A 14,573-nucleotide genomic window follows, 5' to 3' on the forward strand; every position below is an offset into this window, starting at 1 on the left:
GGCTTTTTCTTATGTAGGTGCCTATTACCCTCCACCCTGTCCCGATTCTTCACACTTTCTATCTGGTCACCCTGGGGTGGGGAGGGGGCTACACACAGGGCACTGCTATACTTGGCCACCAGTGCACATCCCTAGTGGGGGAGTGACACACACCAGGAGCAGGGATCACTGCCACAAAGGGGTTGAAAGATACCCAGGGCACTGCCTGACACGGCCACCCGGGCACCCTGACACCTTGGGGGAGGTGAAGAACACACCTCAGGCACTGACTCCTCTGGCTACCAGTGCTCACTGGCCCAATGCAGGGGTTGGGGGGAGTAAATACACACAGGGGACTGCCCCACCTGGGCAACACGAGTCACCGAGATGAGAGTGGGATACGCAGAGGGCACTGCCCCAATGGCTGATATACATACAGGGCCCTGCCTCACCTACCCACCAGCGCTCACAGGCGCAATGGCAGTGGTGGGGTCACATAGGCGACTGCCCTCAGTGGCCACCAGGGGTCGCTGCAGCAATGCTAGGGGGATACGTGCCAGGCATTGCTGCCCTTCGCCACCAGGAGTCACTGCTCCTACAAGAAGGCACCTACAGGACATTCCCGTGCCTGGCCAGCAGGGGTCATTATCACTGGGGAGGGTCTATGGGGAAGCAGAGAAAGAGCAACTAACTGCAGTGGGGAAAATCGTCATCTACCGGGGAGAAAGAACGGACTCCACTAGGACATCGCACCAACTCCGGCCAGGCTGGATACCAGCAATTCGGGGCTGGAGCAGCTCCAGCTAGAGGCTGGGTGGAGGCAGGTGACCTCGGTCTCTGTGCTGAGCAGGCTGCTTTGGCAGCGAGTAGGGACAGGGAACCCCCCGGCCAGGGTCTTGCTGCCCAAGGAGGGGGAGATCTGTGGCAGGCTTTGGAGTTGCTGGTTCAGGAGCCGTGAGCCGCACGCTTGTCCCTGCCTGAGCTCTCCAGGAGCACATAACACACAGGTGTGCACTGGATGTGGCACCAGTGTAACGACAAGGCCAGACTCTGCTGAGTGCTGCCTGCGAGAGACAGGGGCAGAGTCAGACGGGCAGATGGGGGCAGGAGATGACAGGGCCAGCGGCCATGAGCTGAACCCATCACAAGTCCAGCCTGTGATGTCACGATCCGTCCCTGCAGCTCTCCATCTGTCCCGCTGTCTGTCCAACCGTCAACCCCCCATCCGTCCTCAAAGTATGCCACACACACCCCTTCACCCATCTGCCTCACACACTCATCTATTTCCTCATGCATCCTGCTGTCCCTCTGATTGGCCCTGCAGTGCCCAGCACAAGGAGGCATAGTGGACCTTGAGCGAGGCTTTTGGGTGATGCAGTAATGGAGCTAGCGGGTGATAAGGGGGGTTCTGGGCATCTCTAATCCTGTGCCGAAAGCCATGACTGCGAGCCCACCCCTCTCAGTCTCAGACCCCACAGCCCCAAAGACATGACTGGCCACTCATGCTGTGACCCAGTTACAGCAATGAGGTCTCCCCGAAGATAGAGGGTGAGAGGAGCAACCCCCTTATCCTGGCAGGCAGGACACATCCTTCCCAGTATGGCAGAGACCTTGCCCGTGGGCAGATAGACCTAGTTGAGCCCATAGGAGACTGGGGGAGGAGGAGCAGAGGAAGAGGATGAAGGCAACTGAACATGACAGGTGTCCATGAAAGGAGAGAGAGAGAGTTTGAGTGTAAGTTGACCAACACAGAGAGAGAAACCTCGGAGGAAGAAAGAAACTCAGAACAGGGAGTCACCCTCATGGATCCAACTTTCTGCTAGGGGGCACACACCACTCCTGGCCAGAGAGATGATCAGCCCCCGCAAATGGCAACATCATCTCCCTTGAAGCCACAGCTAGTCCAGAAACCCACACCCAGGTAACGGGACGTCCCTGCCTGGAGCCAGGGGGGCTGTGACCAGAGCCCTCCCCAAACCAGATACTTCTCTCACCGATAGAGACAGCTACTCTCATCCCAGCTGGGCAGGTCTTGCCTGGCATCAACAGGATTCACCCTGTCACTGCTCTCGCTCACTTTCCATCTCACCTCAGAGCTGGACTCCGTCCCCACGACTTCTTTCCCCTTGGTATGAAACACAACACAAAAGGAAAAGAAAAAGCAATGGTGGCGAGGCTCCTCTTCTCGCTACTCCCGCACCCCAGGGCTCCGGCTTCAACCCTCCTCCCATTCTGCCATCACAGCTACAATTAGAAATCTGAGCCCGGGGCTCACACCTGGTTGTCTCCCCAATCCTTGGCGCTGTCCAGCATGTCTCCCTCCACAGAAGTCACCTGGCCTCATCTTAGACTCCATCTTCATATTGCTCTTCTCCTTCCCAGAGCTCCTGCTCTGCTCCTCAGACCTGTCTGTCCTCAGCTCTGCAGGCAGAGGGGAAGGGGCATGATGGGAACACACACACCCCATTCCAGACACCCAGGGCCGGCTCCAGACCCCAGCGCGGCAAGCACGCGCGTGGGGCGGCCCTTTCCCGGGGGGGCAGCAGATTGGGCCGGCGGACCTGCCGCAGCCATGCCTGCGGGAGGTCCACCGGAGCCCCGGGAGGACCGGACCTGCCGCAGGCATGACTGCGGAGGGGGCGTTCGTCCGGCGGCTCGGCTGGACCTCCCGCAGGCACACCGGACCTGCAAACCGTCCACAGCTGCGCGAGGTCCAGCCGAGCCGCGCGACCAGCGGACCCTCTGCAGTCATGCCCGCGGGAGATCCGCTGCTCCCGGGGCTCCGGGGCGCCTCCCGCGCATGACTGCTTGGGGCGGCCAAAAAGGTAGAGCCGCCCCTGCAGATACCACACAGCATCCACAGGGCTACCAAACCATATCACCTTTGGCCAAAACCACCCCCCACCCCAAGGGAGCAAAAAGCCTTTGTGAGCTCAGCACACACAAGCCAGGAAAAGATTAACACCCACCCCCAGCCCAGCCAGAGTGGGAGCTTCCCCCACTTCCCGGGCACAGGCCCACGGGGCTCATGGATGGAGGAGTTTGGGGGGCTGTGGGGGCCCCTGAAGGACTAGCTCAGCGTGTGATGAGTGACTGGGGTGTATGTGGGGGCCGGACTGTGGGTTGGGGTGTCCAGGGGGACCCAAGGGAAGGGACTAGGGGGATTAGGGACAGAGGAGGGTGGGGTTACCAAGGTGCATTGTGGGAATGTGGGATTTAGAGAGCCCAGAGTGGATGGGTGGGGGCGGGTTGGAGGGCCCCACACTGGCTGAAAAGGGGAACCCGGCAGGTTGGGGGGCAGCAGAGATAGGAGCTGAGGAACCTCACACCCTGGGGATGGACTGGGCGAGTGGGGGGATGAGAAAGTGGGGCCCAGCAATGGAGAAATGGGCTGGAATCAATTAGGGGCAGGGCACTGAGGACGGGGAGGGGCAGGAGGAAGGGGGGATGGGGCGCTGAGGACAGGGGAGGAGGAGGAGGTCATTGGGGTGGGGCGAGAGGAGGAGGTCGGCGTCGGGCACTGATGATGGGGAGGAGGAGGAGGTCAGGGGCGAAGGGAAAGGCCAGGCAGAGCGGGCAGGGTGGGGAGCGGACGCTGGGGCTGAGGATCCCCAAAGATGGGGTGGGGCTGGAGAGAGGGTCACAACAGAAGGGGAGACACGGGGCAGGTTGGGGGCTCGAAGGGGCTGTCGGGGCCCTACAGAGGGGAGGAGGGTAGGAGTGCTGAGGGGAGGGGGTGCTGAGGACAGGGATGGGGAGGAGGAGCGGGGGTCGGGCGCTGAGGGTGGGGAGGAGAGTGGAGTGGTGAGGACAGGGATGGGGAAGGAGGAGCGGGGTCAGGCGCTGAGGGTGGGGGAGGAGAGTGGAGTGGTGAGGACAGGGATGGGGGAGGAGGAGCAGGGGGTCGGGGCGCTGAGGGTGGGGAGGAGAGTGGAGTGGTGAGGACAGGGATGGGGGAGGAGGAGCAGGGGGTCGGGCGCTGAGGGTGGGGAGGAGAGTGGAGTGGTGAGGACAGGGATGGGGGAAGAGGAGGAGGAGGGGGTCGGGGCGCTGAGGGTGGGGAGGAGAGTGGAGTGGTGAGGACAGGGATAGGGGAGGAGGAGCGGGGAGGTCGGGGCGCTGAGGGTGGGGGAGGAGTGGAGTGGTGAGAACAGCGATGGGGGGAGGAGGAGCGGGGGTCGGGCGCTGAGGGTGGGGAGGAGAGTGGAGTGGTGAGGACAGGGATGGGGGAGGAGGAGCGGGGGGTCGGGCGCTGAGGGTGGGGAGGAGAGTGGAGTGGTGAGAACAGCGATGGGGAAGGAGGAGCGGGGTCGGGCGCTGAGGGTGGGGAGGAGAGTGGAGTGGTGAGGACAGGGATGGGGGAGGAGGAGCGGGGGGGGTCGGGGCGCTGAGGGTGGGGGAGGAGAGTGGAGTGGTGAGGACAGGGATGGGGGGAGGAGGAGTGGCGGGGGTCGGGGCGCTGAGGGTGGGGGAGGAGAGTGGAGTGGTGAGGACAGGGATGGGGAGGAGGAGCGGGGGTCAGGGCGCTGAGGGTGGGGAGGAGGTGGAGTGGTGAGGACAGGGATGGGGAGGAGGAGCGGGGGTCGGGGCGCTGAGGGTGGGGAGGAGAGTGGAGTGGTGAGGACAGGGATGGGGAGGAGGAGGAGCGGGGGTCAGGCGCTGAGGGTGGGGAGGAGAGTGGAGTGGTGAGGACAGGGATGGGGAGGAGGAGCGGGGGTCGGGCGCTGAGGGTGGGGAGGGGGTGCTGAGGACAGGGATGGGGAGGAGGATCGGGGGTCGGGCGCTGAGGGTGGGGAGGAGAGGAGTGGTGAGAACAGCGATGGGGGAAGAGGAGCGGGGGTCGGGGCGCTGAGGGGGAGGAGAGTGGAGTGGTGAGAACAGCGATGGGGGAGGAGGAGCGGGGGTCGGGCGCTGAGGGTGGGGAGGAGAGTGGAGTGGTGAGGACAGGGATGGGGAGGAGGAGCGGGGTCGGGGCGCTGAGGGTGGGGAGGAGGTGGAGTGGTGAGAACAGCGATGGGGAGGAGGAGCGGTGGGGTCGGGGCGCTGAGGGTGGGGGAGGAGAGTGGAGTGGTGAGAACAGCGATGGGGAGGAGGAGCGGGGGTCGGGCGCTGAGGGTGGGGAGGAGAGTGGAGTGGTGAGAACAGCGATGGGGAGGAGGAGCGGGGGTCGGGGCGCTGAGGGTGGGGAGGAGAGGAGTGGTGAGAACAGCGATGGGGAGGAGGAGCGGGGGTCGGGGCGCTGAGGGTGGGGAGGAGAGTGGAGTGGTGAGAACAGGGATGGGGAGGAGGAGCGGGGGTCGGGGCGCTGAGGGTGGGGAGGAGAGTGGAGTGGTGAGAACAGCGATGGGGGAGGAGGAGCGGGGGTCGGGCGCTGAGGGTGGGGAGGAGAGTGGAGTGGTGAGGACAGGGATGGGGAGGAGGAGCAGGGGTCGGGGCGCTGAGGGTGGGGGAGGAGAGTGGAGTGGTGAGAACAGGGATGGGTGGGAGGAGGAGCGGGGGTCGGGCGCTGAGGGTGGGGAGGAGAGTGGAGTGGTGAGAACAGCGATGTGGGGAGGAGGAGCAGGGGGTCGGGCGCTGAGGGTGGGGAGGAGAGTGGAGTGGTGAGGACAGCGATGGGGAGGAGGAGGAGTGGGGTCGGGCGCTGAGGGTGGGAGGAGAGTGGAGTGGTGAGGACAGCGATGGGGAGGAGGAGCAGGGGGTCGGGCGCTGAGGGTGGGGAGGAGAGTGGAGTGGTGAGGACAGGGATGGGGAGGAGGAGTGGCGGGGTCGGGCGCTGAGGGTGGGGAGGAGAGTGGAGTGGTGAGGACAGGGATGGGGAGGAGGATGTGGCTGGTGGGGCAGGAGGAGGAGGTCGGGCGCTGAGGGGGAGGAGGCGGGGGCAGGGTGCTGAGGACAGGGATGGCAGGAGGAGCAGGGCGGGTTCGAGGTGCTGAGGACTGGGAGGATGTCGGGGTGGGGCGGGAGGAGGAGGTCGGGGCGCTGAGGGGGCAGGGTGCTGAGGACAGGGATGGGGAGGAGGAGGAGGGCGGGGCGGGGCGAAGGACAAGCCGGGCAGAGCGGACAGGGTGGGGAGGGGACGCCGGGGCGGGGCTGGCGGGAGGGTCACAGTGGGGGGGGGACACTGCGGGGGCAGGTTGGGGGGGTCTGAGGGGCCCCGTGGCCCCAGGCTGCTGCTTCTGGGGCTGCTCCCCGGCAGCTCAGCCCCCCCTGCTGCTGCCCCCCAGGCCCAGCTGGGGGGGGGGGGGTGAAGCCCTTTCGCTCCGCGCTGCCTCTGCCCTGTGCCCCCCCCCCCAGCCCGGATCCCACGCGGGATTCGAATCCCAACGGCCGCAGCGCGCGCCCGGGGCGGGGGGGGGCATCGAAGCCTCGTGGCGAGGGAACCGGGGCCGCCCCCCACGCGCCGAGTCTCTGTCCCGCCCTCTCTCCGCCAATCAGGGAGCGGGGAGGGGCGCGGCGAAGTGACGAGTTACGGCCCCTCCTCCAATAGAGGCCGCGTGTGAGCGAGAGAGAGACAGAACTACGCTTCCCAGAGTGCACCGGGAGGGGGCGTTGTCTGAGCAACCCTCCGTCACTTCCGCTCTGAGACGAGCCAGGAACTACAACTCCCAGCCTGCCCCGGGGCACCTCCGTCCTCTCCAGCCCAGGTGAGGGCGGGTCCCTGGGTCAACCTTACACCTCCCGCCCCAACGCAACTCCTCATTCCCGCCCCGCCCCCCAGAGAGCCCCGGCCCCGCCCCCCCGGTGCCGGGTGTGGCGCTGCCCAGCGCAGGAACGTGCTGCGCCGCTTCGCCCCACAAAGCAGCGGGGCCGGGGCCGGGTCTGGCTCTGCCGGGGCTGGATCCCGTGTCCGCCCGCAGATGTTCCAGCGCCCCTTGTAACCGCCCCGGCTGGGTGTGAGCGGGTCTCGGTGGGTCCGACGGGCCCAGGCACCGTCCCCCTCCCCCGGCTTTAAACACCCGCTGCAGGGACAGCGTCACCCCCACCCTGAATGAGTCCTGCTCCTTCCCCGAGTCCCCCCGCCCAGTCACTGCCCACCCCGGTGTGGGGGCACCAGCACTGTGCCGGGTCGTGATGGGAAATTGTCCAAGCTGGCCCAGGAGAGACGTGTGTGTCCCTGCTGCCCCCTGCTGGTGGGGCTGAGCCCCGGTGTGTGTGTGAGTGTGTGTGTGTGTGTGTGTGTGTGTGTGTGTGTGTGAGACACTGTTTGTATCAGTGTGTTGCTGGACTAACCAGTAGGAAATGGCTTTGCTGGACTTTGTATCCTGCAGCAAGTCTCTCTCTCACACACACACACATTGACGCACAAAGGGACTCACACAATCCCAAGAACACTCACACACAACACACCCAGAGGGACATGCGAGCCCAACCCCCAAAGAGAGAAACAATCACACCCCCTAGCCACACTCATAATCACACACACACACAACAGAATATTCGCAATTGTGCTCAGAGACACAACCGCACACAGTTCACTCCCACTGCTCCAAATACAAGGACCTCCTGCCCCACACAGCATGTGCCAAGGCCTGTGGAACTCACTGCCACTGGACGGCTACCAATGAGAATGATCCCCTCCTGCTGGATTATCTGCTTGGCCCCCTCTCGGGGTGCGCTGTGCGGCGTGGGTGGGGATTGTGCACTGGCCCAGCACCAGGCAACGCAGAACAAACACCACATGCCCTGCCCAGCCTCACCTGAGCTGCTCTCCAGGTGCATTGAAGCCCAGTGCCCTGCACCTTGGCACTCCTGCCCCACAGGGGGTGAGCTGCAGCCCCACCACACTCTGCAGAGGGGAGACAGGTCAGGCCAGCCAGCCCTTGTAACATGGGGAAATCACCATCAGGGTCGATGGTATGGGGGCTGTGACATATGGAGAAATGGTTGTCGCGCCGGCAGAGGGCAGCAGAGCATGCACACACACACAATTGCAAACATACACAAACACATGCATGAATCCAGCCACACACACAATTGCTAATATACACAAACACCTGCACAAATCCAGCCAACACCAACACAAGCCTGGGAGCCAGGGGAGCAGAGCAGGCTGGGGCCGGGTAACTCCACTTCCTGCAGGAAGTAGCCAGTCCCCCATGTCTCACGATGGCCTGGGACCAGCCCCCTTCCGCTTCCCCCCATGGAGGCCTGGGGTGCCAGCCTGCTCCGCTCCCCTGGCTCCCAAACTTGGAGGGGGGAACCGCCCCACAGCACTAGCTGGCGGTGTGGCTGGGAGCCAGGGGAGTGGACAGGGGTGAGCTGCAGACGGTTCGCAACGGTTCGCGCAAACCGTTTGCTAAAATTAGACGCCGGACAGAGAACCGGATGCTAAAGTTCTCTGTCCGGCGTCTAATTTTAGCAAACGGTTCGCGCGAACCGTTGCGAATTCTGCCTCCACCTCCTGCCATGAAGCTCCTCCTTGCTTCTCCTCCCCCACGGCTTCCCGCGAATCAGCTGTTCGCGCGGGAAGCCTGGGAGGGCTGAGAAGCAAGCAGGCTTCCCCGGCCCAGGAAGACGACCCTAAGGTAGGAAACTAGGGGGGCGTGTGCCCCGGCCGGTCCCTGGCCGCGGCCCGTCCCCGCCTCCCTGGCCGCAACCCTGCCCGGCCCCGCGTCCCGACTCCCCTGAACCCCTCCCGGCCACCCGGCTCGGCCACACACCCCGGCCCTGCCGTGCCCCACCTACCGTCCCCGGGTCCCCGCCCGACCCTCCCTGGCCGCGTCCCCCCCCTCCGCATTCCCGGCCGCGACCCTGCCCGGCACCCCCCCCGGCCCCGGGTCCCCGCCCGACCCTCACCGGCCTCCCTGGCCGCGTCCCCCCCCCCGCGTTCCCGGCCACGACCCTGCCCGGCCGCCCGCCCCCGGGTCCCCGCCCGACCCTCCTGGCCGCATCCCCGCGGCCCTGCCCGGCCCCCCGTCCCGGTCCCCGCCCGACCCTCACTGGCTGCAGCACGGCCCGCGTCCCCGACCCCACCAAACCCCTTCCCGGCCGCCCGGCTCTGGCACTCCCCGGCCCTGCCGTGCCCCACCTACCGGGATGCTCGGCTCTGGACACGGCCCCCACCTCCAGCCCGGCCTGGCCGCGTGGCTCCAGCCGCCCCTGCTGTTTTGCCAGGGGCCGGGCTCGCAGCGCTGGTCTGGGCGTGGCGGCGGCCCCGGCTGCCCGGCTCCAGCTCTGGCCGCAGCCCTCCTGGCTCCACCCGGCCAGCCACCTGGCTCCGGCCGCTGGGCTCCCGCCGCATCCTCCGGCTCCGGCCGCACGACTCCTGTCCCGGCCCAGCCACGTCCAGGCAGCGCGGTAAGGGGGCAGGGAGGGGGTGTTGGAGAGAGGGTAGGGGAGTTTGGGGGTGGGGGTCAGAGGCAGGGAACAGGGGATTGAATGGGGGCAAGGGTCCCGGGGAGCAGCCAGGAACGAGCAGGGTTGGATGAGGTGGTGGGGGCACTCAGGGACAGAGAGAAGGGGTAGTTGTATGGGGTAGGGGTTCTGGGGGGCCATTGAGAATGAGAGGAGGGGTTGGGTGGGGCGGCAAGGGGCAGTCAGGGGACAGGGAAGGGGGGGATGGGTCAGGGGTCTCGGAGTGTGTGTGTAAAGGAACATGAGGGGTTGGATGGGGCACGACCCCCCCCAGAGGGGGGGGGGGAAAGGAGGGAACCCGTTGTTAAAATTTTGGAGGGAGGAGGGAACCCGTTGTTAAAAATTTGGCAGCTCATCACTGGGAGTGGACCAGGCTGGGGCTGGGTCACTCCACTTACCATGCAGTGAGTGCAGGGGTGGGGGCCATGGGGAAGAGCCGGGCAGCCCCTGCTGCAGCAGCTCCCCTCCCCAGCTCATCTCCGCTCCGCCTTCTCCCCTGAGCTCGCCGGCGCCGCTCCACGTCTCCCGCCTCCCAGGCTTGTGGTGCCAATCAGCTGTTTAGTGCAGCAAGCCTGGGAGGGGAGGAGAATTAGAGCGGGGGGCTGTGTGCTCAGGGGAGAAGACGGAGCAGAGGTGAGCTGGGACAGGGAGCGGTTCACCTGCACACACACACCCACCCCTGTTACTTGCTGCGGGCAGCCCTCCCCCCGCACCTCCCAGCCCCCTGCTCCAGCTCACCTCCATTCCCCCGCCCCCCCCGAGTGTGATTTTTGGTGCCCCCAACCACTGGGCACCCTGGGCGGCCGACTAGTTTGCCTAGTGGTTGCACCGGCCCTGGCCACTGCCTGTCAGCAGGATTCCCCCTCCTCCTCCTCAGGGAGACTAAATCTCCCCACCTAGACAGCCAGTCTGTCCGCTGCACCCCAATCCCTCATGCCTGAGCCTCCCTGCCAAAACCCTGCACCTGGCTCCAGATAATTAAGTCTCACGTCTCACTGGGAACTCGACTTCTTGTGCCCAGAGAGTCTCGGCCCCCTCAGTAGCTGACCTGAGAAACACAGTGTCTGCAAAAGCAGCAAAGAGTCGTGTGGCACCTCACAGACTAACAGACGTATTGGAGCATGAGCTTTCGTGGGTGAATCCCCACTTTGTCGGCTGCGTCAGTGTCTGCCTTTTCCAAAGAAGTGCCTGGAGGGCCTTTTTCTGTGTGACCACGTGGCCTAATGGATAAGGCGTCTGACTTCGGATCAGACGATTGAGGGTTCGAGTCCCTTCGTGGTTGTGCTTGTTCAGTTTTACCTTTGCGCTGAACGTCCTGCTCGCTTCAGGGCTGGAACCTCTTCTTGGCCGCTCAGGCCAATGCTCTGGCTTCAGCTAGAGCCCCAGGAAGGAGTTGGGGGTTGGGTGTCACAAAGGCTGGGGCAGGAGCCCCAGGTGCTTCCAGTCTCGCCTTTGCCCTTCCTGAGTTGCCAAAGAAAATGGGCGGCTGCCCGGGCTAGCGTGTGGAGCAGTTTCCCTCTTCCAAGTGTGCGCCTGTCCCTGTGCTTGAGGGGGTTTGCTACATGGAGCCTGGGTGTTTCTCTGCTTCTCGCCAGCTGGGGAAAAATCTCCTGCCCCACTGCCAAAGTGAGCATGGAGAGTGGGAACAGTAAGAGGCGCCACCAGGGGGGCTGGCCCTGCTTTCCTACCGTCTTTGATAATGGCCACTGAGCATCAGCAGCCACTCCGCATGCTCCTCTGCGGGTGGCCTTCAGCGAGTGTTTGGCATGGCAGGGAGCAGCCTGGCTGAGTGTTTTTGTGCCTGTCTGAAGGCCACACATAGGCATAGGCCTGCCCTCCTCTGGCCCTGACCTCAGTTGCTCTGTGGCTTTTAAGCCTTCCCTCGGAGCCATCAGCACCAGCCGCCTCTGCTCTAGGTGCCCCGAGGAGGAAAGGTGTGCTGGGCTCTGTGACGAAGTGGGGGATTTTCTTAGGGTTTTCTGTGTTTTCCAGTGGTTTGCATGCACAGGGAGTGGGACTCAGTGTCCCCAGGTGTTACTGGTTTAACAAGGTGAGGGGAGAGGGAGTTTGTTGTTACAGAGGATCGGAGAGGGACTTGGGACCCTGGCTGATGGCCTGGAGGATGGAGACCCCAGTGACTGGTGACCTGGTGACCCGGAGACCCAGCTCAGGAGTCACAGCCAGTTCTGGCCAGTGAGAGGACAATGGGCTGCAGAGAGAGGACCCCGTGACCAACCGGTTCCAGCCAGAGGGGGGAGGAGAGGAGAGGAGGCCCAGGCAACCCTGTTTACCTGGAGAAAAGAGAATGGACAGAGGTGGGGCTTGGGGCCCGGGATATCGGAGGCCCAGCTGGGAAGCAGGGGGGCTCGGGGCTGGCGAGGGGAAGCAGGCAGAGCCCACCTGGCTGCAGGGGGACTGGGATGTGCTGGGCTGAGGGAGGCCAGGCCTGAGGCCCTGAGAGTTTCCTGTGCTGTGTTCAACTCTCAATAAACCCTCCTGTTTTATGCTGGCTGAGAGTCGCTCCGGGCTAGAGAACAGGGGGCAGCAACCCCTTCGGGGGTGAGGAGGCCCAGGGGGTACAGAGCGCGTGGACTCCCTGAGGGGGCTCACGGCGAGAGACAGACGTGCTAAGGCTCAGAGAGGTGCGGCTCCAGGAGGTGGAGGGGCCTGACCCCGAGAGACAGTGGACCCCCGAGAAGGGCTGTCGCACTGAAAGGGGCACCCCCCATGGACCGCACGGGGCCAAGAGTGGGCACGATCTGTGAGTCCGTGACAGGCAGTGACATGACAAAGGCTTTTTGCAGGACCTCAGACTATTGGTCAAAGGTGGTGGAGAGGTGGTGACCTCACAGAGCAATGCTGACATTAGCCAGGCAGGACAGGGGCGAGGGGCCAGGGAAACCTCAGAGACCCCTGTGGCTTTGCTTCAGCCAGTCTCCTTCTCCAGGTCTCTCTTTGAGGACTGAGAGAGTATTCGGGTTCAGGCACGTGAGTGCCAGGAGGAACCTCTTTCGAGTTTTCTCCTTCCCTTTTAGTGATTTTACTAGAAAACAGACGTCCCTGTTTGGATGATAAGAGCCTCCTCTAGGGAAGGGGTGTCCTGGGGGTGGCACAGTTCGGATGCCGGTGCTCCCCCATGTAAGGAAGTTGCCACCACCCTGCTCTGTGTTCACAGTGCGGGAGAGAGCAGCATCTACGGCAGTGATTTGCTCCTGGCTGCCGGAGCAGAGCAGCAGGCTCAGCTGTCAGAACTTCCTGGAGCTACGTAAGGGGAGGGCCCCATGGCTCTGTAGCAGGAATGCAGGGCAAGCGAGTTCACAGAGGGCATTGTGGGATACTGGAGGAGGCCAGTTATGGTGATATAATGAACAGCAGCGTCTACACTGACACTCTGTCACTTTAAGTTTGCTGCACAAAGCTCTAGGCCTCTCATCAAAGTGGTTTTGTTTTGTCACCAAAACAGGGCAGTTTTGTCACCAGACGTGGCATTGCAGCTGCTGACCGAGGGAGCGTTGTGTGTTTTTCACACACCTGAGCAAAATAATTCTGCTGAAATAACTTTGTAGAGCAGACCTGGCCAAAGATTCACACACACACAGAGCTTGCATGGAAAACCTCACCTGCTCCTCTGCTTTGTAGGGCCCAGGTGGGGATGCAGGGAGTCAGGTGTGAGCAGACACTGTACCTTAATCACAGGCAGGCACCATGGTTTAGCTGGTTAAAGTACCTGTTTTGTAAACAGGAGATGCTGGGTTCAACTCCCAGTGGTGCCTTGTTGAGATGCTTTTAGAGCACCTGGTATTGGCTACTGTCAGAAGATAAAATACAGAGCTAGATGGACCTTTGGTCTAGCCCAGTGTGGTTTTTCTTATGGTTTAAATTACACTCACTGGCACTGATAATAGAGTTACTGAAAGTTTGGGAGTTAAGAGCTGATAGGTCAGTGGTCCAAGCCCCTTGCAGGTGACCCCCTCCCTCTGGGACAGGGAAAGGTCTGAGCTATCACACCAAATGCTCATTGTGGCTTCTAGAATCTGTGGGCAGCTCATTTAGTTTACCCCCAGGGTTGAGTCCTTGATTCACACATCAAGGATAACAACCCTTTGTTTCTCCTGCCCCAATAACAAGGAGACTGGGAATCCAACACCAGCCACCAGTGATCATTTCGGCAAACAACCCAACCTATTTCCAACATACTGTGAAATCCACATGCAGACTCATACACGAAACCTTGCAAGAAAATCTTCCTGAGGGGGTCTGAAGCACCTGCTGCTGGAGGGAAGGTGGGAGCTGTGGGTTGGGATTGAGGGGCACTGGGAATAGGAGGGGGCTGTGGGTTGGGATTGAGGGGCACTGGGAATAGGAGGGGGCTGTGGGTTGGGACAGAGGAGAAGGGTGAAGAGGAGCAGGCTCTGGTTGGGAGTGAGGAGCAGTGAGCATAGGAGGGACTGAGGGTTGGGTCTGAGGGGCACTGGGAAAAGAGGGCACATGGATTCGGGCTGAAGAGCATCCTCATTTGGGGATCCAGCAGGACAGGGGAAGGCAGCAGGTGATTCTAATTCCTTAGGGATATTCTGTGTGTGTGTGTGTGTGTGTGCAGGAAAGGAACGTGCTCTATGCCCAGAGGCCTTTATTCCTCCAGGCTGCAAGGAGAGGGGATGTCAAGGAGTTGTTCCTTCAATCCCCCCCACACAAAGGCCCTTCTTAGAAAAGGAAAATCCTGAAGAGAAAGAGTAACACCAAAGAAGACTCCAGAAAGTCAGATTTTTACAATCGTACTGAGAAGTTTATTACCTGACCAGGGACTTGAACCCTGGACCCTCAGATTAAAAGTCTGATGCTCTGCCAACTGAGCCAGCCAGGCTCACATAGGAAAAGTGCCAATTGGTGCAGAGGTGAAGCTAGTCAAGAAAAAGTGAGCAGGAAACAATAGGGGAAACCTGCTGCTCTCTCTCTCTTCCCAGTCCTGGCCTGGCCTGGTATTAGTGCTGGTTAAAAAGATGGGAAAATATCAGCATCTGCCAGCCTTTCATAGCTGTACAAGACTCAGGCACAATACAGAGGTGCCCATCTGCAAGGGCCAAATGGTTGGATTGGCTAATGCAGCCTGTAGACGTCCAGGGCACACTGGGATATAGAGCCAAGTGTCCATCACCATCATCATTTCAAAGGGATAATGATAATGGTAGCAAGGTTCACAACTGACTCAGCAGTTGCATACAAAGGTGCACGTTTGGCAG

At 62.4% G+C, this 14,573-nt stretch overlaps 3 non-coding genes and 1 pseudogene across 3 annotated transcripts; 2 read left to right on the forward strand and 2 right to left on the reverse strand.

The window, feature by feature from the left end:
• The window catches only part of LOC120375816, a 647,258-nt pseudogene that overhangs the window by 385,926 nt on the left and 246,759 nt on the right, over positions 1 to 14,573 (reverse strand).
• Positions 10,543 to 10,615, forward strand: TRNAR-UCG. The gene has a single exon. It is a non-coding gene; the product is annotated as a tRNA-Arg (tRNA).
• On the forward strand, positions 13,033 to 13,106 carry TRNAT-UGU. The gene has a single exon. It is a non-coding gene; the product is annotated as a tRNA-Thr (tRNA).
• Positions 14,125 to 14,197, reverse strand: TRNAK-UUU. Its single transcript has one exon. It is a non-coding gene; the product is annotated as a tRNA-Lys (tRNA).

The sequence above is a fragment of the Mauremys reevesii genome, linkage group 12 (genome assembly GCF_016161935.1).
Source record: "Mauremys reevesii isolate NIE-2019 linkage group 12, ASM1616193v1, whole genome shotgun sequence".
NCBI lineage: Eukaryota > Metazoa > Chordata > Testudines > Geoemydidae > Mauremys > Mauremys reevesii.